Source organism: Zea mays, chromosome 4 (assembly GCF_902167145.1).
Source record: "Zea mays cultivar B73 chromosome 4, Zm-B73-REFERENCE-NAM-5.0, whole genome shotgun sequence".
NCBI lineage: Eukaryota > Viridiplantae > Streptophyta > Magnoliopsida > Poales > Poaceae > Zea > Zea mays.
Window position 1 is genome coordinate 180,461,670 of NC_050099.1, and position 27,875 is coordinate 180,489,544.

Consider the following 27,875-nt stretch of genomic DNA (forward strand, 5'->3'; position numbering starts at 1 on the left):
ACAGTGAAGTTCACTGTTCGTGAGAATAGTGATGAATGAATCGTCTGACTTAGTATGAATAGGAGAGTTATAGGCAGAATATGGGACAAGAGTATTTTGGGAGTTTTCTGGAATATGAACCATGCTTAAGGGATGACATGGTTGGATAGGGAATAATCTGATAAGAATTTAGAAACAAGGATTATTGGAATCGGAGTTTGGAAGCCTGGTTCGAAGGAATCTCAAAGTTAAGCGTGCTCAACTTGGAGAAACATAGGATGGGTGACCCGATGGGAAGTTCCCTACTGGAAGGAAAATCACAGTCACCGGAGTTCGTATGACTGGAAAATGGGTCTAGCTCGTCTTAGGTGGATTGGACAGCATGATGGATGAGTAGTGAAATTCGGGGCGATCGGATGGTCGATGAATAGCAACGATGAATAGTAACGATGAATAGTGACACCAAAAAAGCAATTATAGATATCATCGATGAATAGTGTTACTGAATAGTAACGATGATGAATAGTAACGATGATGAATAGTGACGGTAAATAGTGATGGTGAATAGTCGTATGAACAATGAATGGTGACTATGAACGAACGATGAACGATGAATAGGAACTATGAACGAACGGACGAATGATCGGAATTTCGGCAGCATAACGACAGGAAAAGGATTTTCTGGACGAACGATGAATAAGGACTATGAACGAACGATGAACGATGAATAGGAACTATGAACGAACGATGAATGATCGAATGATCCAACGAACGAACGATCAGAATTTCGGCAGCATAACGGCTAAACAAAGATTGTTTGGACGAATGAACGGACGAACGATCGAACGATCGGACGAACGGACGAACGAACCATGAACGATCGGACGAACTATCGAACGATCGGACGAACGAACGAACAAACTAAGAACAGGTGGACGAATGATCGAAGAACGACCAAACGATCCTTATGCTAGTGTGTGCTTATGTGGAACATGGAGTGGGCGTGTGTGGGGGAGGGGGGAAGAGTTGCCATGAAATGGCTTGGGGTGGGATGAGAGGAGGCCCTTGCCCCTCTATTTATAGCCATGGTGGGGGGATTAGGGGGAGGGATGAGATGATTAGCAGGAGGATGAGAGGATTAGTGGGAGATTAACATGGATTTGTCTTATATGAGTGTAATTAGCTTGTAGAGTTCACCGTATGACACCGGAGGCATACATATACGTATGAGCATGAAGAAAGTTATGAAGAAAATATTTGTAGGGACTTGAAAAATGATTCTGAAGGTATTTCTCAGGAGGAAAATACTTGGAGGATTATCGGTGGAATATTTGGGTAGTATTTCTGGAAAGAATCAGATGGGATCATTGGGGAAATATCTGGGCAGTATTTCTTGAAAGAATTTGAGGGGGATCACTGGGGAAATATTTGTAGGATATTTGAGGATGATTTTGGAGATAATATAGACCACTATATTTTATTTGTTGATATCAACTCGCAAACAAACATTTTGAAATGAAATTTAAAATTCGTTTTGAATTTAGAGCAAGTTTGAGAAAATTTTAAGATTTGAATTTTTGGGATGCTACAACATGTAACTAAGAAAATGGCAAGAGACTCCATTGAATTGATATGAAGAGAAGATTTGAGCCCATAGTTACTCACTAGCAAGTCATGCAAGATGTAGAAAATTGTTGCATCCATCCGGAACATCTTGTGGCTTCCTCCTGGATTACTGAACGTTTCCCTCACCCAAGCATATCCACTTTGTCTTGTGGTCCTTGCCTCATTCTTGTCAATATAAGTGAAATAATATTTTCCAAGAACAAGAGTTGTGCACAATGTATTTTTCTGAACTGTCGGCGTTTCGAGACTGGGGGGTCCCTGGGCCGATGAGTGAAATGTCGCCGCGTGCCCCAGCCCAGATGGGTCGGCGCGAGGCCGAGCGCGAAGGGGGAGGAAAGGCAGCCGGAGACGGGCGTGAGAGAGGTGGAAATCCCGCGGCCTTCGTGTTCGTCCCGCGCCCAGGTCGGGTGCGCTTGCAGTAGGGGGTTACAAGCGTCCACGCGGGAGAGGGAGCGAGCGGCCTCACGCGAGCGCCTGTCCCGTCCTCGTCCCCGCGCGGCCAACCCTCTGTAAGAGGGCCCTGGTCCTTCCTTTTATAGGCGTAAGGAGAGGATCCAGGTGTACAATGGGGGTGTAGCAGAGTGCTAACGTGTCTAGCGGAGGAGAGCTAGCGCCCTAAGTACATGCCATCGTGGCAGCCGGAGAGGTTTTGGCACCCGGTTCGTGTGGTGTCGTGGCCGTCAGAGGAGCGCTGGAGCCTGGCGAAAGGACAGCTGTCGGGGCTGTCGAGTCCTTGCTGACGTCCTCTTGCTTCCGTAAGGGGGCTGAGAGCCGCCATCGTCATAGAGCGTGCGAGGCGCCATCATTACTTTGTCTGGCGGAGCGAGCCAGATGGGACGCCGGTCTTGTTTCCCGTAGCCTGAGTCAGCTTGGGGTAGGGTAATGATGGCGCCTCCTGTTGACGTGGCCGGTCCGCGCCCTAGGTTGGGCGATGTGGAGGCTCCTCCGAGGTCGAGGTCGAGTCTGTCTTCCGTGGCCGCGGTCGAGTCCGAGCCCCTGGGTCGGGCGAGGCGCAGACCGTCGGCTGAGGCCAGGGCTGAGTCCGAGCCCTGGGGTCGGGCGAAGCGGAGTTCGTCGTCTTCCGGGGTTGAGCTCGAGTCCGAGCCCTGGGTCGAGCGGAGCGGAGTTCGTCGTCTTCCGGGGCTGAGCCCGAGTCCGAGCCCTGGGTCGGGCGGAGCGGAGTTCGCCGTCTTCCGGGGCTGAGCCCGAGTCCGAGCCCTGGGTCGGGCGGAGCGGAGTTCGCCGTCTTCCGGGGCTGAGCCCAAGTCCGAGCCCTGGGTCGGGCGGAGCGGAGTTCGCCGTCTTCCGGGGCTGAGCCCGAGTCCGAGCCCTGGGTCGGGCGGAGCGGAGTTCGCCGTCTTCCAGGGCTGAGCCCGAGTCCGAGCCCTGGGTCGGGCAAAGCGGAGCTTCCTATGGTGCCTGAGGCTGGGCCTGACTGCCTGTCAGCCTCACTCTGTCGAGTGGCACAGCAGTCGGAGCGGCGCAGGCGGCGCTGCCCTTCTGTTAGGCTGGTCAGTGGAGCGGCGAAGTGACTGCGGTCACTTCGGCTCTGTCGACTGAAGGGCGCGCGTCAGGATAAAGGTGTCAGGCCACCTTTGCATTAAATGCCTCTGCGATTTGGTCGGTTGGCGTGGCGATCTGGCCAGGGTTGCTTCTTGGCGAAGACTGGGCCTCGGGCGAGCCGGAAGTATGTTCGTCGCTGGAGGGGGGCCTCGGGCGAGACGGAGATCCTCCGGGGTCGGCTGCCCTTGTCCGAGGCTGAGCTCGGGCGAGGCGTGATCGAGTCCCTCGAATGGACCGATCCCTGACTTAGTCGCACCCATCAGGCCTTTGCAGCTTTGTGCTGATGGGGGTTACCAGCTGAGAATTAGGAGCCTTGAGGGTACCCCTAATTATGGTCCCCGACATGAACAGACCGCGCTAGTCCAATAGCCTTCCTTGTCCATTCCTCATCATCGGATCCACTCTCATCATCAGATGCACTCGCATCATCAGTTCCACTTCTATCATCAGAGCCACTGTCATCACTAGTAAATAAATGGAGTTCACATAGCATTACACAAATTAGTAAAAATAATTCACATAAGAGTTCATGTTCAGACTTCATTCATACTAAGACAAAATTGTTGCTAAAACCAATCTGCTACTTGCTACTTTGTGCAACCAAACTGAAAGCAAACTATTAATTGCATTTTCAGTCACTAAAAACATACTACATGCTTGATGCTACTTTTACTAAACTAAAACTGCATTTTCAGTCACTAAACTGCATTTTCAGCCACTAAAAACCAATGAGTAGAAACTTCTACTGAGCTGCAATTTCACTGAAGCTAACTGAAACATGCTTGCTGCTACTTTTACTAAACTGAAACTGCATTTTCAGTCACTAAACTGCATTTTCTAAACTGAAACTGAAACCAAACTGAAACAGTTTGCTATTTTCTAAACTGAAACTGCTGCCAAACTTGGTGAACTGAACTACCAAACTGAATCAAACTGAACTGCTGCAAAACTGAATCAAACTGAACTACCAAACTGCTAAGCCATTGCTGCTTACTAAACTGAAACCTGCTACTTAGCCACATCATTTCTAGTCATCCATTCATGTTTCCTCTTTAAACATTCAAACCTCTCTCTAGGAGTGTCTAAAGTCATGAACATCTCCCTATCAGCTTTCTTGGTGAAGAGACATATTGCAATGAAATGCTCATTTGTCCCAGGGGTGGCACCACATGCCTTCACCAATGCCATGATTTCTTTAATGGAAAATCAGATTTTGGCTCCTTACTAGCCAATGCCATTGATTCACAAGAAGCAGTGGTCCTCTCATTTATAGCAACAAGCTCTCCGATCTTATCCTGAAACCATCGACCACCACTAGTTAGGACTGGGCAAAAAACCCGAGCCCGAAGCCCGTTACCCAAAACACCCGAACCCGTACCCGTTTAGCCCGATGCCCGTTACCCGAACAATTCCAACGGGTAATAAAACTGAATACCCGAACTAAGTTTGGGCCTAATCGGGTATTCACCCGCGGTACCCGAAGTACCCATTCTACCCGAACTGGGTCTGGCCGTGGGCTGTGCCGCTGGGCTGTTGGGCTGCGCTGTTGGCTGTGGGCTGTGCCGTCTGCCTACTCCCTGTCCGGCTGTCCCTGATCCCATTCCCATCCCAGGTCCCAGCAAGGCAGCAACCCTAGCTCAGTAGCTCCCAGGTGGCCGACGGGCCGACCGCCGACGGCGTCCTCCTCCAGGCTCTAGTCCGGCTCCTCCCAAGCTCCCAGGCCCCAGCAGGCCAGCACCGTAGTGCGCACAGACGCGCAGTCCTCCTCCCAGGCTCCCCGCTCCCAGCGGCCACCGGCCAGCACCGCTTTTCTTCAGTAAGCGGGCAGTCGTGTTCCTCCCTTTTCTTCGATGTGCTAACTACTAGTGAACTGAATTGATTAGTTGCCTCGCTTTGATTAGCACAAGTCCTTTGATCATCTTCACTCCACACACGCACAAGTCCTGGTATACTGCTTTAGTTTGGCTAATCTGCTACTGCTTCATATAGCTGATTAGCTGCTTTAGTTTGGATAATGCTTCATATGGCCCACAGTCTGCTACTCTGCTTCATATAGCTACTTTAGCTGGTGTTTATTTATTCTCTAATGCTTTAATTTCTACTGCTTTAGTGCAGACTGCAGACCTTCACTGTTGCTGGCTTGCTTCATATGGCGCGTTGCTTTGCTGTTGCTGGCTTGCTGCGTTTGTTAACTTAAAAACTGGCGCATTGCTTTGCAGACCTGGGCACCTGGCGCGCGCCTGGCGAAGTTTCTATGTACAAGCATAGCTTCACCTTCACCCCCAAACTTGCTACTTGAGATGCAGTTAAAATTTATGTAACAATAGTACTTTGTCTCAGTTTTTTTGTGTACATTGTGGACTTATGCAAGTTATTAAACTCTAGTATTTTATGATTCCATTATTATATAGATGTATTGTACTCTTGTGTATGATTTATAATAACGGGTACCCGAATTTTACCCAAACCCAAACCCGAAATTGCGGGTACCCGAAATTGCGGGTACCCGAAAGTTTGGGTACGAGTACGGGTTCTACTGTTGGAAACCCGAAATATGAAAAACCCAAAAAACCCGACCCGAAATTTCGGGTAAACCCGAATGCCCAGTCCTACCACTAGTTTTTCGCTTATTCCCCTTGCCTTGTGAGGTCACTCTTACTCTCACTGATCTAGAGCTTGTGGGTGTCACATCCTCTGGCTCACTATCATCATTATAGTTAACTTCTTCCTCATCATCATCAATGTTGATTTGTGGCGATGACACTAGAGTATGCTCATGTTGGGTAGGTGCAACACCACTACAAGGATTCCAATGGTCATCACCAGTGTTGCGAATGTCTTCAAACATTATTTCTAGTTTATCTAAATTTAAAAGGCCTCTATGCCTGAACTTGGATGAACCTTTCACTACCTGCATATATTGTATGGCAATGATAATGTGTGAGGACTATTATTTGCAAATTAATGGAACAATAAGAAAATGAATGAGAGACCTACATTAGACATCTTCTTCCACCATGACTCAGGCATGATAATATGTGTGTGAGATGCATCCCATCCTATGCCAGTTTCCCTGTTAGATAATTGCTTCCAAATTCCATAATCTATTTTCAACTTGTCCCACTTGTTCATGAACTTTTTCGGTCATACAAAATACTGGTTCTTTGATGAAATCTTGAGAGCACCTAGAGGGGGGTGAATAGGTGATCCTGTAAAACTTGAAACTTAAGCCACAAAAACTTGGTTAAGTGTTAGCACAATAATCGTCAAGTGGCTAGAGAGGAGTCTCAACAAAACACAATAACCACAAAGATATCAATCACAGAGATGGCACGGTGGTTATCCCGTGGTTCGGCCAAGACCAACGCTTGCCTAGTCCACGTTGTGGCGTCCCAATGGACGAGGGTTGCAATCAACCCCTCTCAAGCGGTCCAAAGACCCACTTGAATACCACGGTGTTTTGCTTTGCTTTTCTTAATCCCTTCCGCGAGGAATCTCCACAACTTGGAGTCACTCGCCCTTACACTTAAGGTTCACAAAGAAGCACGGAGTAAGGGAGGGATGATCAACGCACACAAGACACGAAGTCAGAATGTCAACACGCACACAAGTCGCAACAAGAGCTCGCAACACAACCCGACGAGTTCACAACTCAACAAGAGCTCTAGATGCTATCACGAAGAAACAAATGCATGGAAAAGAAGTCTTGGTGCTTAGGAATGCTTTGAGTATGCTTGGGTATCTTCTCCATGTGCCTAGGGGTCCCTTTTATAGCCCCAAGGCAGCTAGGAGCCATTGAGAGCATTCCAGGAAGGCTGATCTTGCCTTCTGTCACCTGGCGCACCGGACAGTCCGGTGCACCACCGGACACTGTCCGGTACGGATCTCTTTCCTTATTTGGCGAAGCCGACCGTTGGCGCCTGGGAGCCGTTGGCGCACCTGACACTGTCCGGTGCACACTGGACAGTCCGGTGCTCCAATGTGACCGTTGGCTCGGCCACGCGTCACGCGCGGAATCCTCGGCCGACCGTTGCCCCGGCAGACCGTTGGCTCACCGGACAGTCCGGTGCACCACCGGACAGTCCGGTGAATTTTAGCCGTACGCCGCCGTCGAAGTCCCGAGAGCAGCCTGTTCGCCAGAGCCAGCCTGGCGCACCGGACACTGTCCGGTGCACCACCAGACAGTCCAGTGCACCCAGACCGAGCTGTCTTAGGCTGAACGTAGCCATCTCATTTCCAATTCAATTTTTCCTGTTTCCAGCACTTAGATACAATACATTAGTCAATAAAACAATGTGCTAAGTCCATAAACATACCTTTGACATGATTTGCACTTTGTCCACCACTTTGCATAGATTAACACAAAAGCACTTGTGTTGGTACTCAATCACCAAAATACTTAGAAATGGCCCAAGGGCACATTTCCCTTTCAATCTCCCCCTTTTTGGTGATTTATGCCAACACAACATAAAGCAACTAGAATAAGTGCAATATCAATGCAAATGAGAACTCAAAATTGTTTTGATTCATATTTGGCATATATGGATCACTCTTTGCCACCACTTGGTTTGTTTTTGCAAATCAAACTCAAATTTCTATCTCTAAGTCAAACATACTTGTTAAGACATAAAGAGAGTCATTCCAAGAGAAATTGATTCAAGATTTCAAAAACTCCCCCTTTTTCCCATAATCAACACTTCTCCCCACAAGAAGCCAACTTTTGACAAGAGAGACAATGGAAGAGTTTTGACAAACAAAAAGCTCTATTCTACTATTTTCAAAAAACTCTCAAGTGGTAGCTGATCCATTTATTGCTTTGGCCTTTATTTTCTCCCCCTTTGGCATCAAGCACCAAAACGGGATCAATCTTGGCCCAATAACCCCATTGCCTCACCAAAATCTTCAAATAAGAATACAAAGGCAATAAGAGTACATGAGATGAACTTGGAATAAGTTACCCTCTCATCGGAGTGCAGTGGAAGTCTTTCATGGTCCAAGTCCACCTTTTCCCTTTCAAACTTCCTTTGAGACTAAATCAAGCAAACTCAAGCAAACGGTTAGTCTCAAAGGGTCAAGTTGTAGCACAACTCCCCCTAAATATGTGCATCACTTGCACAAGGACTTGTGAGGTCCAGGGAGTGTTTGTACAACTTGAGCACCACAAGTAAGCAACAAAATGCATAAGGAACATGATCAAAGGCATATACACATGTATGCTATAAATCAATCCAAGTTCCGCGAATCTAGGATATTTAGCTCACTACGCAGCCTGCAAAAGGTCTTTTCATCTAAAGGCTTAGTGAAGATATCGGCTAGCTGGTTCTCGGTGCTAACATGAAACACTTCGATATCTCCCTTTTGCTGGTGGTCTCTCAAAAAGTGATGCCGGATGTCAATGTGCTTTGTGCGGCTGTGCTCAACAGGATTTTCCGCTATTCGGATAGCACTCTCATTATCACATAGGAGTGGGACTTTGCTCAGATTGTAGCCAAAGTCCCAGAGGGTTTGCCTCATCCAAAGTAGTTGCGCGCAACACTGTCCTGCGGCAACGTACTCAGCCTCAGCAGTGGATAGGGCAACGGAAGTTTGTTTCTTAGAATTCCATGACACCAGGGACCTTCCTAAGAATTGGCACGTCCCCGATGTGCTCTTCCTATCGACCTTACATCCAGCATAGTCGGAATCTGAGTAACCAATTAAGTCAAAGTTGGACCCCTTTGGATACCAGATCCCGAAGCAGGGCGTAGCGACTAAATATCTAAGAATTCGCTTCACAGCCACTAAGTGACACTCCCTTGGATCAGTTTGAAATCTAGCACACATGCATACGCTGAGCATAATATCCGGTCTACTAGCACATAAATAAAGCAAAGAACCTATCATTGACCGGTATGCCTTTTGATCAACGGACTTACCTCCTTTGTTGAGGTCGGTGTGTCCATCGGTTCCCATCGGTGTCTTTGCGGGCTTGGCGTCCTTCATCCCAAACCGCTTTAGCAAGTCTTGCGTGTACTTCGTTTGGGAGATGAAGGTGCCGTCCTTGAGTTGCTTCACTTGGAACCCAAGGAAGTAGTTCAACTCGCCCATCATCGACATCTCGAATTTCTGCGTCATCACCCTGCTAAACTCTTCACAAGACTTTTGATTAGTAGAACCAAATATTATGTCATCGACATAAATTTGGCACACAAAGAGATCACCATTGCAAGTCTTAGTGAAAAGAGTTGGATCGGCTTTCCCAACCTTGAAAGCATTAGCAATTAAAAAGTCTCTAAGGCATTCATACCATGCTCTTGGGGCTTGCTTAAGTCCATAGAGCGCCTTAGAGAGCTTACACACGTGGTCGGGGTACCGTTCATCCTCGAAGCCAGGGGGTTGCTCCACATACACCTCCTCATTGATCGGCCCGTTGAGGAAAGCGCTCTTCACATCCATTTGGTACAACCTGAAAGAATGGTGAGCGGCATATGCTAGCAAGATACGAATTGATTCTAGCCTAGCCACAGGAGCGAAAGTCTCCTCAAAGTCCAAACCTGCGACTTGGGCATAACCTTTTGCCACAAGTCGAGCCTTGTTCCTCGTCACCACCCCGTGCTCGTCCTGTTTGTTGCGGAACACCCACTTGGTTCCCACAACGTTTTGCTTGGGACGAGGCACTAGTGTCCAAACTTCATTACGCTTAAAGTTGTTGAGCTCTTCCTGCATGGCCAACACCCAGTCCGGATCTAGCAAGGCCTCTTCTACCCTGAAAGGCTCAATAGAAGAGACAAAAGAGTAATGCTCACAAAAATTCACCAATCTAGAGCGAGTAGTTACTCCCTTGCTAATATCACCCAAAATTTGATCGACGAGATGATTCCTTTGAATCGTCGCTCGAACTTGGGTTGGAGGTGCCTGAGGTGCTTCTTCCTCTTCAACTTGAACATCCTGTGCTCCCCCTTGATCATGCGCCTCCACTTGAGGTACCTGTTCGTCATCTTGGGTTGGGGGATGCACCATTGTTGAGGAGGAAGGTTGATCTTGCTCCAAATATTCCTGTGGTCGCACATCGCCAATCGCCATGGTGCGCATAGCAGCCGTTGGAACGTCTTCTTCATCTATATCATCAAGATCAACAACTTGCTCTCTTGGAGAGCCATTAGTCTCATCAAATACAACGTCGCTAGAGACTTCAACCAAACCCGATGATTTGTTGAAGACCCTATACGCCTTTGTATTTGAGTCATAACCTAATAAAAACCCTTCTACAGCTTTGGGAGCAAATTTAGAGGTTCTACCTTTCTTCACAAGAATATAACACTTGCTCCCAAATACACGAAAATAAGATACATTGGGTTTGTTACCAGTTAGCAGCTCATATGAAGTCTTCTTGAGGAGGCGATGTAGATAGATCCTGTTGATGGCGTGGCAAGCCGTGTTCATGGCTTCCGACCAAAAACGCTCGGGGGTCTTGAACTCTCCAAGCATAGTCCTCGCCATATCGATGAGCGTCCTGTTCTTCCTCTCTACCACACCATTTTGCTGAGGTGTGTAGGGAGCGGAGAACTCGTGCTTGATCCCCTCCTCCTCAAGGAACTCCTCCACTTGAAGATTCTTGAATTCGGACCCGTTGTCGCTCCTTATCTTCTTCACTTTGAGCTCAAACTCATTTTGAGCTCTCCTGAGGAAGCGCTTGAGGGTCCCTTGGGTTTCAGATTTATCCTGCAAAAAGAATACCCATGTGAAGCAGGAAAAATCATCAACTATAACAAGACCATACTTACTTCCTCCTATACTCAGATAGGCGACGGGTCCAAAGAGGTCCATATGAAGCATCTCCAAGGGTCTTGATGTTGTCATCACATTTTTGGTGTGATGAGAGCCTCCCACCTGTTTCCCTGCTTGACAAGCTGCACAAGGTCTATCTTTTTCGAAATGCACATTAGTTAGACCTATCACGTGTTCTCCCTTTAGAAGCTTGTGGAGGTTCTTCATCCCCACATGTGCTAAGCGGCGATGCCACAGCCAGCCCATGCAAGTCTTAGCGATTAAGCATGCATCTAGACCGGCCTCTTCCTTTGCAAAATCAACTAAATAAAGTTTGTCGTCTAATACACCCTTAAAAGCTAGTGAACCATCACACCTTCTAAAGACAGACACATCTACATTTGTGAATAGGCAATTATATCCCATATTGCATAATTGACTAACAGATAACAAATTATATCCGAGAGACTCAACTAAAAACACATTGGATATAGAGTGCTCGGATGAAATAGCAATTTTACCTAACCCTTTTACCTTGCCTTGATTCCCATCACCGAATATTATTGAATCTTGGGAATCCTTGTTTTTAACGTAGGAGGTGAACATCCTCTTCTCCCCCGTCATATGGTTTGTGCATCCGCTGTCGATAATCCAGCTTGAACCCCCGGATGCATAAACCTGCAAGGCAAATTTAGGCTTGGGTCTTAGGTACCCAACTCTTGTTGGGTCCTACAATTTAGTCACAATTGTCTTAGGGACCCAAATGCAAGTTTTGTCTCCCTTTCATTTTGCCCCTAATTTTCTAGCAACTATCTTCCTATCCTTTCTACAAATAGCAAAGGAAGTATTTAAAGCATGATATATTGTAGAATGTTCATTAACTTTCCTAGGAACATTAACAACATTTCTCCTATGCATATTATGAACAATATTTCTCCTAGCAACATTTCTATCATGCACAACATGGGAACTAGAAGCAGTCATAGCATGAGAATCAAAAGCATCATAACTTCTAAAGGCATTCCTAGAATGTCTCCTATCATGATACATGAAAGCATGGTTCTTTTGCACACTACTAGCCATAGGGGCCTTCCCTTTCTCCTTGGTGGAAATGGAAGCCTTATGGCTTGTTAAGTTCTTGACTTCCCTCTTGAAGCCAAGACCATCCTTAATTGAGGGGTGTCTACCAATCGTGTAGGCATCCCTTGCAAATTTTAGCTTGTCAAATTCATTCTTGCTAGTCTTAAGTTGGGCATTAAGACTAGCCACTTCATCATTTAATTTAGAAATGCAAACTAGGTGTTCACTACAAGCATCAATGTCAAAATCTTTACACCTAGTGCAAATCATAACATGTTCTACACAAGAGTTAGATTTATTTGCTACTTCTAGTTTAGCATTTAAATCATTGTTAATTCTCTTTAAGCTAGAGATAGAATCATGACATGTAGACACTTCACTAGAAAGAATTTCATTTCTTTTAACTTCTAGAGCAAGAGAATTGTGTGCACTAACAAATTTATCATGCTCTTCATATAAAAGGTCCTCTTGTTTCTCTAAAAGTCTATCCTTTTCATTTAAGGCATCAATCAATTCATTAATCTTATCTATTTTAGCTCTATCCAATCCCTTGAACAAACTAGAGTAATCTATTTCTTCATCACTAGACTCATCATCACTAGAAGAATTATAAGTAGTACTGTTTCGAGTACATACCTTCTTCTCCTTCGCCATGAGGCACGTGTGACGCTCGTTGGGGAAGAGGGATGGCTTGTTGAAGGCGGTGGCGGCGAGTCCTTCATTTTTGGAGTCGGATGACGAACAATCCGAGTCCCACTCCTTTCCAATATGTGCCTCGCCCTTGGCCTTCTTGTAATTCTTCTTCTCCCTCTTGTTTCCCTTTTCCTGGTCACTGTCATTATCGGGACAGTTAGCAATAAAATGACCAACCTTACCACATTTGAAGCATGAGTGCTTCCCCTTTGTCTTGGTCTTGCTTGGCTGCCCCTTGCGACCCTTTAGCGCCGTCTTGAAGCGCTTGATGATGAGGGCCATCTCTTCATCATTGAGCCCGACCGCCTCAACTTGCGCCACCTTGCTGGGTAACGCCTCCTTGCTTCTCGTTGCCTCAAGAGCAACGGGTTGAGGCTCATTGATTGGACCATTCAGTGTGTCGTCCACGTACCTTGCCTCCTTGATCATCATTCGCCCGCTTACGAATTTTCCAAGGACTTCTTCGGGCGACATTTTGGTGTACCTGGGGTTCTCACGAATATTATTCACCAAATGTGGATCAAGAACGGTAAAGGACCTTAGCATTAGGCGGACGACGTCGTGGTCCGTCCATCGCGTGCTTCTGTAGCTCCTTATTTTGTTGATAAGGGTCTTGAGCCGGTTGTATGTTTGGGTTGGCTCCTCGCCTCTTATCATCGCGAATCGTCCAAGCTCCCCCTCCACCAACTCCATCTTGGTGAACAAGGTGACGTCGTTTCCCTCATGAGAGATCTTGAGGGTGTCCCAAATCTGCTTGGCATTGTCCAAGCCGCTCACTTTATGATACTCGTCCCTGCACAAGGAGGCTAACAACACAGTAGTAGCTTGTGCATTTCTATGAATCTGTTCATTAATAAAATTAGGACTATCCGATCTATCAAATTTCATTCCACTTTCCACAATCTCCCATATGCTCGGATGGAGAGAGAACAGGTGACTACGCATTTTGTGGCTCCAAAATCCGTAGTCCTCTCCATCAAAGTGAGGAGGTTTGCCAAGTGGAATAGAGAGCAAATGAGTATTTGTACTTTGCGGAATACGAGAGTAGTCAAAAGAAAAGTTCGAATTAACCGGTTTCCTTCTCTCGTAGTCGTTGTCGTCGTTGTCCTTTTGGGAAGAAGTGGACTCATCGCTGTCGTCGTAGTAGACGATCTCCTTGATGCGTCTTGTCTTCTTCTTCCCATCTTTGCGTTTGTGGCCCGAGCCCAAGTCGGTAGGCTTGTCATCCTTGGGCTCGTTGATGAATGACTCCTTCTCTTTGTCATTGATTACAATCCCCTTGCCCTTAGGATCCATCTCTTCGGGCGGTTAGTCCCTTTCTTGAAGAGAATGACTCTGATACCAATTGAGAGCACCTAGAGGGGGGGGGGGGTGAATAGGTGATCCTGTAAAACTTGAAACTTAAGCCACAAAAACTTGGTTAAGTGTTAGCACAATAATCGTCAAGTGGCTAGAGAGGAGTCTCAACAAAACACAATAACCACAAAGATATCAATCACAGAGATGGCACGGTGGTTATCCCGTGGTTCGGCAAGACCAACGCTTGCCTACTCCACGTTGTGGCGTCCCAATGGACGAGGGTTGCAATCAACCCCTCTCAAGCGGTCCAAAGACCCACTTGAATACCACGATGTTTTGCTTTGCTTTTCTTAATCCCTTCCGCGAGGAATCTCCACAACTTGGAGTCTCTCGCCCTTACACTTAAGGTTCACAAAGAAGCACGGAGTAAGGGAGGGATGATCAACGCACACAAGACACGAAGTCAGAATGTCAACACGCACACAAGTCGCAACAAGAGCTCGCAACACAACCCGGCGAGTTCACAACTCAACAAGAGCTCTAGATGCTATCACGAAGAAACAAATGCGTGGAAAAGAAGTCTTGGTGCTTAGGAATGCTTTGAGTATGCTTGGGTATCTTCTCTGTTGGGGACTTGTTCTCAAATGCTATGAATTAAGAACAAGGCAACATAAAGTGTTAAATGTCAATGTCCTTCGTCCATGAAACATTATTCCCTTGAGGATAATGGGCCTTGGACGAAGGCTGATAAGAGCATAATTACGAAGCTTAAATCTTCGTAATAAAATTTCAGTAAAAATTATAAGATAACATAAAACAAAAGGTATAAAAGGGATAAATACATCATAGACAAATTACATTGTATCTACTTAATATATTGAGTTATTGAATACAATAATACCTTTGCCTTGGCAAAAGGTTGGATTCCGGAAGATGCGATTGCAATTACTTGAATGTGTGAACAGTAACGGAATACTGTTCACTATTTATAGGCACAGGACACAGCCTGTGAGGAATTACAAGTATGCCCCTTATAAAAGCTTACAACATTGACTCAGACCTTTATGGACTAAAAGGTCATTCTATCTTTAAGTCGGTTTGTAATACCGAAGCTTCCCGAAGAAGAACCTTCGGCCATCTTATACAAACAGCTTCAGCCGAGGACCACTTCTTCCTATAAGACCTTCGGCGACGAAGCATAGACCCAACAGTAGCCCCTTTCGCGGTGCTAGATCATTTTTCGTAACGAGCTTGATCCGTGAAAAAAGTCTCTTAAGCTTCGGAGCGCCGAAGGTCTAAAAAACACCTTCCCTGAGCTCGTTGTCGAGAAACGATTCAATCTCCCAGCGTGTAGCGGCCCCACCTTGCAGAGTTACTGTTCGGTCTCTGCGGTCCACCACGCAGCGAGTGCGAGCGGGTGCCCGCCTGGTGTAAAAATTCTGGCGCTTCGCCTTCTTACCTGCAGCACTATATAAACAGACGAGTAGGTGTGAAGTTACCACATCATTCATTGCTATTTACACTGTTTTGCTGCCAAAATTTTTAACCGTCGCCGAAGCTTGTCTGTCGGAATCGAACGAAGCTCCTGTTTGAAACCTGCTTCGGAGGAAGAAAGTATTAAAGTTCCACAAGTTCATAATTAAATGGCCAGAGTGCGCTCTACCGCCAGGGTTGAACGTGAGGGGGACGAAACTGAAGCTTCGGAGACGGTCCCTATCTCCGAAGCCATGCAACGATCCGGGCTAGTGACTTCGGAAAAGATTCCTAGTGATGATGCAGAACAAGCAATCGCTGAAGCAGAGGAAGAAGATATTGAGGAAACTGATCCCGAAGATGATTATCGCATTGCCATGCCAAGCAAACCCAGCCACTTGGACTTCGGGAAATCTACTGTTTCGAAGGCTGATCTGTCCAAGATGGTAAAATCGGGCTTTTTTACTGAAAATCAGAAGAAGTTATTGCGCTTCGGGGGAGAAGAGACTACCCCAAAGCCGGAGAAAGATGAAATTGTTATTTTCAAAAGCTTTCTAAAGGCTGGATTAAGGTTCCCCCTACATGGGATTATTGCAGAGGTACTGAATAGGTTCGGTATCTATTTTCACCAGCTGACCCCTAACGCTATCGTTAGACTTATTGTTTATATCTGGGCACTCCGAAGCCAAGCAGTGGAACCATTTGCGGACAGCTTTTGCCGGGTTCACGAGTTGCATTATCAAACAAAGGCTAGAAAGGATGGATTGCACGATAATTTTGGTTGTTATAACTTCGCCTATCGGAAAACTACAAAGTTTCCTGTAATTAGCTACCAAAGCAAATGGGCAGCAGGCTGGAAATCTGAGTGATTCTATGTCAAGGTTGATGACGACAAGGAAAAGCTTGTGCAAAGCCCGCTGGAACTAATCTTCGGAGAAACCCGACCTCGCTGCAACATGACACCCGAAGGTCCAACACAACAAGCAATGAGTGAATTCAGAATTATTGCAGAGCATATCAGCACAAGGGACCTGGTTCAAGAGTTTTTAGCTTTCAAAGTTTTTCCCAGTTTGAAAGAATGGGAAATGCCGAAGCTACAGGGGGAAAAGAAAGAAGGTGAACTTGTACGTTTACCTTACTATTTCAAGTTTAAAAAGTACTTTAAAACACCTTGCCAAGAGTGGCTAGATACAATTGAAGTAATGTGCAATGAAATACTTGGCAATTATTCCAAAAAAGAAGATCAATTGATGACCGCAGCCTTCGGCACCCGTCCGAAGCGAAGGCTGAATCGAGTGTTGGACGCCTTGGGCTTTGATTACCCTGATTATGAAAATCTGAACAAAGGTGCTGGGGGCCAAAAAAGAAAAAGGATAACTGAGGCCATGAATGAAGAAAAAGAACCATTAAAGAAGAAAATTCCGAAGAAGAGGAAAGCTTCTTCTCCGAAGCAACAAATATCCGAAGCAGAAGAAACCCCCGCATCACCTTCTGCTGCTGTCGTTGAGGAAATTCTGAAGGTAATGACTGAATCCTTACCTGCGAAGCTAAGTCCACTGGGCCCTCAACTGACAAAGTTTTTTCAGAAGGACAAGGAGCCCGAAAAATCGAAGAAAACAATCAAGGCAAAGAAACAAAGAATTATCACTGTGACAGAGGTAATTGACAAGACGCCGCCAAGAGCTTCAGCCCAGAAAACACCAGCGGCTGCAGAGGGGACGGATATTGAAATTGCACCTTCGGAGGCCGCAGCTGCCGAAGCTGCCTCAGCTGAAGATTTGAACCTGGAGAGCACAATTGAACACATTGACCAAATACTGCTAGACATGGCTGCAGAAGAAGCTACCACCGCCGCCGAAGAGGCTGTGACCGCAGCGTCAGGGAAAGGAAAAGAAATTGCTGATGAAGCTTCAGAAAACGAAGCCTTCATGTTCCAGAACTTAGTTGGAGAACAACTATCAAAAGCTGAAATAGAAGAGCTTAGAGAGTATGCCAAATCCTGTGGATACAAACCTGGGGCACTCCTCTTCGGAGGCGTTGATGATGAAAAATTAGATTGTATTCGAGATCAAACAGGAGCCAAAGTTATCAGTACTCTGTCCAAGAGTATCGGCTTCCCGAAGCTAGAAACAGACATCAGCCGCTACCGACGACAACATGTCGTTGGTAGTTTATTTTATTCCAACTTCAAGGTGAACTACTTGTCCCTTAACTTTTATTGTTTCTAATAATAAAAACATGTCTGACGAAGGTTGTTTTCGTGCAGAGTATGCTGTTGAGCAAAGCCTTGCAAATGCAGCAAGATTTTGAAGATAAAAAGCACGAAGTTATAATTGAAAATTTGGAAAGCAGAATAAAGGAGCAATCAGATGCTTTCGAGAAAAAGAACTTTGAGCTCCAGGCAACCGAAGGTTTATTGGCGGAAGCTGAAGCAAAAATAACAGAACTGAACGCGAAGCTTCTCCGCCAGTCTGAGCAGTTCGAACGAGAAAAACAAGATCTTAATGCAAAACTTGAAGCCGAAGCTCAACAAAATTCAGATTTGAGAAAACTACTGACAAGTCTTCAAGAAAAATGCTTGGAATTTAGCAACAAGTGCATTCAACGATTAAGAAAGATTTTTTACTCAGTTGGAGCCAGCAGTGAAAAATTCACCCCCTCAGCTGAAGATCTACCGAAAACCTTCGAACATATTGAGGGGGAGATTGACGAGCTCGACGAAGTCATAGCTGGGCATGGTGACTTCTGTGCCTGGGTGGCTTCTCGAGGTACTGCTGCAGCTTTCCTGAAGGCTGGCTGCGATCATGGAAAGATTGTCAACAGGCCAAATTTCACTTTATCACCATCAATCCTGGATGACATTCCTGATCTCGCCCGAAGTATCTCGAATAGATTTGTAAAAATGATATGGACAAAAGGTGGGCGAGAAAAGGCTGGAGACGAAGCTCGTAGCCACCTTGAACCAGTAAGAAACCATACCTTGTGCTTACCTTTTCCTGTAAGCTTGATTTTGACTTACAACGACCTTATTCATGTAGGATGACGAAGCCGAAGCCGATGATAAAAAATGACGCCGAAGCCGAAGCTCCTTGGAAATTAGATAGTAGACTGTAGACAGTACTTGAGAAACTTTTGAGATAACTTTTGTAAATGTAACTAAAACTTGTCTTTAATGAATTCTGTTCATACCTTGTTATATATCCTTATCCTTCCATTGATGTATGAGAAATGCTTTGATGTGGACGAAATTTTCTTTTGAGCTGAAGGCGAAAAAACACCTTCCCTTCTTTTCGTACGCAGCGAAGCATAAAAAACAACATTTTCCGAAGCTCTCCTTTTTGTACACGAAGCTCTTTCTTCCCCTTCTTTTTCCTCTTTTTGCCGAAGCAACCATTTATGCCATGAAGATGATTATCCTACATATGCCTAGATGAATGTTTATGAATGCAAATGCTATGATGTAATGTGATGTGCAAATGAATGGCCAAACACGTATCTGAAGCCATATTCGTAGCCATTATTCTCTTAAAAACAATCGCACCTCAGCTCTGCATTCCCTTAGGAACGACTTTGGAGCTTCTTCGCCTTTACTTTTGGCGGAATCAGCGTTGACTTTTCGCTGTAAGCTCTGCATTCCCTTAGGAACGACTTTGGAGCTTCTTCGCCTTTACTTTTGGCGGAATCAGCGTTGACTTTTTGCTGTAAGCTCTGCATTCCCTTAGGAACGACTTTGGAGCTTCTTCGCCTTTATTTTTTGGCACTCGATGGTGCGTTCTCAGCTTTTACATTTACATTCCTTGGGGGATTTTGCTCTTATAGAACTAAAAAAGGAAATTACATGTGCTGGCCCCATTAAAAACCTTTCTCCCCCTTCGGAAAGGAAAAGGGTGCCATGAAAGAAAAATAAAAAATAAAAAATATGAAAAATTACATCGAGTTATACATAATATCGCCGAAGCTCATCCGCATTCCAAGACCTAGGAATGTCGTTGCCGTCCATATCCTTCAATCTGTATGAACCGGGTCTTGACGAAGATGCTACTAAGAAAGGTCCATCCCATTTCAACTGCAACTTGCCCACTGTTTCTGGGTTGGCCACTCTCCGAAGCACCAAGTGTCCTGGCTCAATATTCTTTAACCGAACCTTTCTATCTCGCCATTTAATTGTTTCGGCTTGATATTTATTGATGTTCTCCACGGCTTGCAGCCTGATCCCTTCTAAAGCATCTTTTTCCACAGAATAAGCAGCTTCGGAACCTGATTCTGCCGAAGCTATTACCCTTATTGATCCGGTTTTAGCTTCCTCCGGAGTTATTGCTTCGTCACCGAATAATAACTTGAATGGAGTAAAGCCTGTAGACCTTGATGTTGTTGTATTGTGGCTCCACACCACTTTGGTTAACTGATCTGGCCATTTTCCCCTGGGTTGATTGAAGATTAATTTCATTATTCCTGTCATTATAATGCCATTGGCTCTTTCAACGAGTCCATTTGACTCCGGATGTCTGACTGATGCAAAATGGATCTTCGTACCAATCTGATCACAGAAATCCCTAAAAGCTTCGGAATCAAACTGTGTTCCATTATCCACAGTAATAGCCTTTGGTACCCCAAAACGACAAACAATACTCTGCCAGAAAAACTTTTGGACGGTGGCCGAAGTTATTGTGGCTAAAGGCCTTGCTTCAATCCATTTAGAAAAATATTCCACTGCCACTACAACATATCTTAGGTTCCCTTGGGCCGGTGGTAACGGACCTAACAAGTCAAGGCCCCACCTTTGCAATGGCCAAATGAGTTGTATGAGTTGTGTTAAGGACGAAGGTTGTTTTTGATCTCGTGCACATTTCTGACAACCTTCGCACTTTTGAACTAATTCCGCTGCATCCGAAGCTGCCTTCGGCCAATAAAATCCTTGGCGGAAAATTTTTCCAAGTAACGGCCTGGATCCAATGTGAGATCCACAGAGGCCTGCATGTATTTCTTTCATCAACTCTATACCTTCGGTTCTGGATAAACACTTGAGTAGCGGAGCACAAACTCCATGCTTGTACAACTCTCCTTCTATCATGACATATGGACGAGCTCTTGCCTCTATCCTCCTGTTATAAGCTTCGTCATCTGAAAGGAATTTTCCCTGGAGGTAAGAGATGATCTCAGTTCTCCAATCCTCGCTATAAACAGGAGATATGTTGAGGACTGCTCTTTCAAGAAGTTCCACCGAAGGTGCTTTTATTGTTTCGAAGAACACATCCGAAGGTAAGGGCAGCCCCTGTGCTGCTGACTTGGCTAGCAAATCAGCATGCTCATTTTGTCCTCAAGGGATATTTTTGACAGAAAACCCTTCGAAGGAAGCTTCAACTCTTCTCACCATATCCAAATATTTTTCAAGCTTCGGATCCTTAGCCTTGCAACTCTTGTCAATATGACCCGAAACAACCTGGGAATCAGTTTTAAGTATGGCCCTTCTGATTCCCATTGCTTTTAACTTCCGAAGACCTAGAAGCAATGCTTCGTACTCGGCAATGTTATTTGTGCAACTAAAATCAAGTTTTGCCGCATAACAAGTTTTGACTTTGGAGGGTGAAACTAACACAGCAGCCGCTCCCGCTCCGAAGGTTCCCCAAGATCCATCACAAAACACTGTCCATGCTTCGTTGTCTTTATTCGTTTCTTCCTCCTGAGCCCCTGGCGTCCAATCAACAATGAAGTCTGCCAACGCCTGGGACTGAATCGAAGATCTATGAACATATTCAATACAAAATTCATTGAGCTCTGCAGCCCATTTTCCAATCCTTCCAGTAGCTTCTCGGTTCCTCATAATATCCTTCAGAGGTTGTGAAGAAGGAACAATTATGTTGTAAGCTTGGAAATAGTGCTGAAGCTTCCTGGAGGCCATCAAGACAGCATACAGTACCTTCTCCAACTCTGTATAATTTTTCTTTGATAAACTAAGAACCTCAGATACAAAATATATTGGGGCCTGCCTCTTGACTTGACCATCAAGCTTCTCCTGGACAAGCGCTGCACTTACCGCTGAGTGCGAAGCTGCCACATATAATAACAAAGGAGCCCCTGGCATTGGTGGAGTCAATGTTGTTAGATCTATCAAATACTGTTTCAGCTCTTCAAAAGCCTTCTGCTGGATTGGTCCCCATTGAAAGACTTCGGCTGACTTCAGCACTTCGAAGAATGGTAAGTTTCTCTCTGCTGATCTGGATATGAATCTATTGAGAGATGCCAATCTTCCTGTCAATCTTTGAGCCCCCTTCTTTGTAGTTGGTGGCTCCATCCGAAGTATAGCTTCAATTTTACTTGGATTAGCTTCAATTCCCTTTGTTGAAACCAAGCATCCAAGAAATTTCCACTTCTTTACTCCGAAGACGCATTTTTCTGGATTTAACTTTAAGCCAGCTTGCCTGAAACTGGCGAAGGTCTCCTGCAGATCAGCAATATGATTCTCCTGTTTCGTGCTTTTTACAATGATGTCATCAACATAAGTTAGCACATTTCTGCCTATTTGAGATTGGAGAACCTTCGCAGTCATTCGGCTGAAACTTCCTCCAGCGTTTTTGAGCCCCTCAGGCATCCGAAGATAGCAATATGTGCCACTTGGAGTTATGAAGCTAGTCTTCGGCTCATCTTCCTTCTTCATCCAAATTTGGTGATAGCCTGAGTAACAGTCTAGCAGACTCATGAGCTCGGAAGAAGCTGCTGCATCTACTAAGGAGTCTATCCTTGGCAATGGAAACTCGTCCTTCGGACACGCCTTGTTGAGATCTGTAAAATCGATACACATTCGCCATTTGCCATTGGCCTTTTTTACCATAACAGTGTTAGCCAGCCATTCTGGGTACTTTACTTCTCTGATGACTCCTGCACTGAGGAGTCTTTTAACTTCGTTACGAGCACCTTCGGCCTTATCATCTGACATTTTCCGAAGCCTCTGCTTTCTGGCTCTGAAGGATGGATCAACATTGAGCGAGTGTTCAATAACATCCCTATTTACTCCGCAAAGATCATTAGCTGACCATGCAAAAACATCTTTGTTGTTGAACAAAAACCTTATCAAGGTTTTTTCCTGCTCTTCGGATAATTGAGAGCCTAACAGCACCTTCTGCTCTGCTATGTCCTCACATAAGAGCATAGGCTTCGGCTGATCTGCTGAAGCTGCTTTCTCCCTTCTGAATTTGTACTGTTCACAAGCTTCAGCTCCATCTATGTTATGGATTGCTTTTGAGTCAGTCCAATTGCCTTCGGCCCTTCTTGCAGCTTCCTGACTTCCATGGATAGCAATGGGTCCTTGATCCGAAGGTATCTTCATGCAAAGATAAGCAGGATGAAGGATTGCTTCGAAGGCATTGAGGGTACCACGACCAATAATTGCATTGTAAGGGTATTCCATGTCAACAATGTCAAACACAACTTGCTCAGTTCTAGTGTTGTTGATGAACCCGAAGGTCACTGACATGGTGATCTTGCCCAGTGCTACAATCTGTCTTCCTCCGAAGCCACAAAGAGGATGTGTAGCATCATGAATCTTATCTTCTGGCTCTTGCATTTGTCTGAAGGCCTTAGCAAATATGATGTCAGCTGCACTTCCTGTGTCAACCAAGACATTGTGGATCAGAAATCCTTTGATAACACAAGAGATAACCATGGCATCGTTGTGTGGGTAATCTTTGAGCTGAAGGTCCTCTTGGGAGAAGGTAATAGGAATGTGAGACCATCTTGACTTGATGAAGGGTCCTTGCACCCCAACATGCTGTACCCTTCTCTGTGCTTCCTTCTTTTGTTTCTTGTTAGCTGGCTCTGAGGACGAACCACCTGTGATCGGGAGCACCAGCTTCGGGTCCGAAGTAGCTCCAGCTTGGTCGTTGAACGAAGTCATTAGCTCAAAAAGTGGAAGTGAGTTCACCGGAGGTGGGCGCCAATGTTGGGGACTTGTTCTCAAATGCTATGAATTAAGAACAAGGCAACATAAAGTGTTAAATGTCAATGTCCTTCGTCCATGAAACATTATTCCCTTGAGGATAATGGGCCTTGGACGAAGGCTGATAAGAGCATAATTACGAAGCTTAAATCTTCGTAATAAAATTTCAGTAAAAATTATAAGATAACATAAAACAAAAGGTATAAAAGGGATAAATACATCATAGACAAATTACATTGTATCTACTTAATATATTGAGTTATTGAATACAATAATACCTTTGCCTTGGCAAAAGGTTGGATTCCGGAAGATGCGATTGCAATTACTTGAATGCATGAACAGTAACGGAATACTGTTCACTATTTATAGGCACAGGACACAGCCTGTGAGGAATTACAAGTATGCCCCTTATAAAAGCTTACAACATTGACTCAGACCTTTATGGACTAAAAGGTCATTCTATCTTTAAGTCGGTTTGTAATACCGAAGCTTCCCGAAGAAGAACCTTCGGCCATCTTATACAAACAGCTTCAGCCGAGGACCACTTCTTCCTATAAGACCTTCGGCGACGAAGCATAGACCCAACATTCTCCATGTGCCTAGGGGTCCCTTTTATAGCCCCAAGGCAGCTAGGAGCCGTTGAGAGCATTCCAGGAAGGCTGATCTTGCCTTCTGTCGCCTGGCGCACCGGACAGTCCGGTGCACCACCGGACACTGTCCGGTGCAGATCTCTTTCCTTATTTGGCGAAGCCGACCGTTGGCGCCTGGGAGCCGTTGGCGCACCGGACACTGTCTGGTGCACACCGGACAGTCCGGTGCTCCAATGTGACCGTTGGCTCGGCCACGCGTCACGCGCGGAATCCTCGGCCGACCGTTGCCCCGGCAGACCGTTGGCTCACCGGACAATCCGGTGCACCACCGGACAGTCCGGTGAATTTTAGCTGTACGCCGCCGTCGAAGTCCCGAGAGCAGCCTGTTCGCCAGAGCCAGCCTGGCGCACCGGACACTGTCCGGTGCACCACCAGACACTGTCTGGTGTACCACCGGACAGTCCGGTGCACCCAGACCGAGCTGTCTTAGGCTGAACGTAGCCATCTCATTTCCAATTCAATTTTTCCTGTTTCCAGCACTTAGATACAATACATTAGTCAATAAAATAATGTGCTAAGTCCAGAAACATACCTTTGACATGATTTGCACTTTGTCCACCACTTTGCATAGATTAACACAAAAGCACTTGTGTTGGTACTCAATCACCAAAATACTTAGAAATGGCCCAAGGGCACATTTCCCTTTCAAACCTTTCAATCACATTTTTGTACCAAGATTTATTCAGATGTGTGATGTCAAGATTTCCCGCTTGAACTTCATCAGCAAAAAATTCACAGACAATTTTAGTGTTCTCCTCGCTTCAGTCAGCAGTACTGTTTAGTAAAACCATCATGTGACATTACCATTAAACTATATTCATTGTGGCACTATCATTTGTATCACATGCTATTATCAGTGAATGGTTTGAAGATTGTTACCTATTATCAGTGAGGGTGACATCAAGCGAGCGGGTTGCGACAGGTGGAGGACGAGGAGCACGTCCACCCTTGCGCCGAGTTGACGTAGCTTCAAATGTCCTATGTTCGCCAACTGTGGTCGATGGAGTTGCTGCAACATGGCTAGAGCCTTTGGACATCCAATCTGCTCCAAAAGTCGTTGTTGCTTTACCTTGAAACCACGCGGGTAATTCATTGTCCATGGGTGGGCCATGACCTACGCCAGCCATCGGTGTGCCTAGTGCCGCAGCCTGGGCGGCAGCCAGGGCTGCGCCGTGCCCTGCACCAGCCACAGATGTGCCTAGTGTTGCAGCCTGGGCGGCGGCCAGAGCAGCGTCGTGCCCTGGTCCACCCCCGTGCGTCGCACCGTGGAAGAACGCAGCCATGGAGGGGCGGTGGGCAAGAATGTGGGGTTGGTGAAGGACAGCACGTGCACGCCGCCGTGTGCGGCGGCCAGGCCGGCGACATAGCCTCGGCCAGCCCCCAGCGCACCATGGACAGGGGCGCCCATATGGATGTGTGCCCACTAGATCCGGACCCAGCCACCACAGATCCATGGCTACGGGGGAGTGGATCTGCGTCGGAGCGAGCACGGGGTCCATGGCCGTCAGCGCAAAGCTGCGTTGGAGAAGGAGCAGCAAGGTGAGTACACGTCTGTGTGGCAAGGAAGGGCAAGTGCGGGCCTAACCTGAGGAAGGGCAAGCACGAGGAAGGGCGGCGAGCCTAACCTGAGGAAGAAGACGACGGTGGACTACGGGAGCCGGCGGTCTGCCCGTGGGAGAGGGCTGCACACCTGCCCGTGGGAGAGGGAGCGGGTACGGAGCCACAAATTAGGGGCTCCAGTTCCTTGAGCAGTTTTGGCTCCTGCTCTCTGTTGAGAGTCGTTTCCGTGCAGACGTTTAGGAGAGCTCCACCCGGGAGCTCGAGCCGGAGGTGTGGGGGAGCCGTCCCAAACGGCCCTTTACTATAATCACAAAAGTTTATTTGTAATGAACTCTTTATTTAGGTCCCACTCAGAATTAGGTCCCCACTTAGATTTTTGTCTGGTCCGCCCGTATACGGGATAGGATATCGTTGTACCAGAAAAAAATGTTGCGCTTGCACATTACGTACAAAAGAGTGTTGCTGCTATGGCCAAGGCCCCAAGCCGAGGCGAGGCAGGCCCAACCTTGCTTGCCACAAATTTTGTGATGATGATTGCAGGAAGTGCGGTTCTGTTATTCTGTACATGACTCTTCGCTTGCCCGGCTCTTCTCACACGCGTCGCAACGGTGTTGGACATTGGTTCCTCGCTGCCTCCTGCTCTTGCCTCTTAGGCATCGGCAACCGATGGCGGCCGACGGCCGGTGACAACCGCGACGGCGACAACATCTGCACAGCACTTCTTCAGTCCTCTTCAAAGACAACTCTGATAAAGAGCTATCGCATGTTTGTTGTTTTTTATATATAACGGGTACAAGGCAAGGCCTATAAACCGTAACAGGACACATTGCCACCAAACAATATCCAAACCATACGTACAGTACCAAGGGGATCACGATGGACAGGACGACACACTAAATGTGTGCTCGCACATGATGAAGGGTGACATAAGGACATTGACAAAAGACGAAGCCGTAACCTCAAACTTACTAAGAACACGTTCTGCGGGACCCATCTGGTACAGCGGCATGGGCGTAGAGCAAGCTACAGGGACTCGCATGACAGACGGATGAGACAGAACATCGTGCGAGGAATACGTCAGCACACGATATGTCAGAAGGAGTCATGCCACGCGCAAAACACGCCCCAAGATTGACCATAGAGGGGCCCACTGCGCACTATAGCTGAGGGAATTAGCTGAAGAACTCTCTCTTTCTCTCATGTAAGGACCGTCCCTTAAAGTATAAGAGGGAGTCCCTCTTCCCTCGTACGCACGTAAGCACACAAGTTGTAACACGCCTCAAAATAATACTATTGAACCTTGTTGTAGTAGTTCATAGATTAGCTCGGATTCTTTATAATCATATATGGAACCATGTTGTAGTAGTTCATAGATTAGCTCGAGTCTTTATAAATGCTGGATCCGCCACCGCTAGCGGCTCTCCATTGGCAAAAACAAGCTGAAAATGTTCCAAACACACAATCATGATCACCTAGCCAACAAAATCCAGATGTCTGTGTTTTATACAATATAATCAAGCATAATGTAGACATTATTATCTAAAAATACAAAAAATAATAAAGTCAGATCGGTGCTGGACATAGTCTATCGTGTCACATCTAATGTTTAGACACAACACAGTGATCGAACAAGGCTGGGCTGGCACAGGTCCGATGGCTAATGGTGAGGCCTTGCCCATGACGAATAAAAACCATACATATCGTGCACAGACCTCCTGACAAGCTCAATCTAATTGGACATCTATGGGTGCAGCGTGAGATCATGATGCATGTTGCTTTGTCATGTACATGACACATAGACGCACTAGAAGACCGGGATGCTCTGTCACACTACCCTATGAGACCGGTTCTAATCCAGGAGGGCTACATCTAGTGCCACATAACCTCTCGATCGGTCTAAATGAGTGATGGCAATGGAGATCCGATCTTCGATTTCCTGTGGGGAATTCCTCTATTAGAAGATGGATATGAGACTAATTTAGTCCCCGCGGGATTTAAATTGGGAAAAATTAATCCCCGCCCCCGTTCCCTGTATATCCGTCCTATGAAACTTTTTTATCCAACTTGTTAAAATTATAATAAAAACTCAGTGCATGGCATGTTATAAAATAGCAAATTAAACTCTAAATTAGATGTCTCTTATAATTTTCAACCTTGTTTGTTAAATTTGTATTAATTTGATAGAATTAATTTAAATTTATCTTTAAATTTAAATATTGTACTTCCTAGTGTGGACAGATTCCCCGCGGGAATAAATTCCCGACGGGGACGGG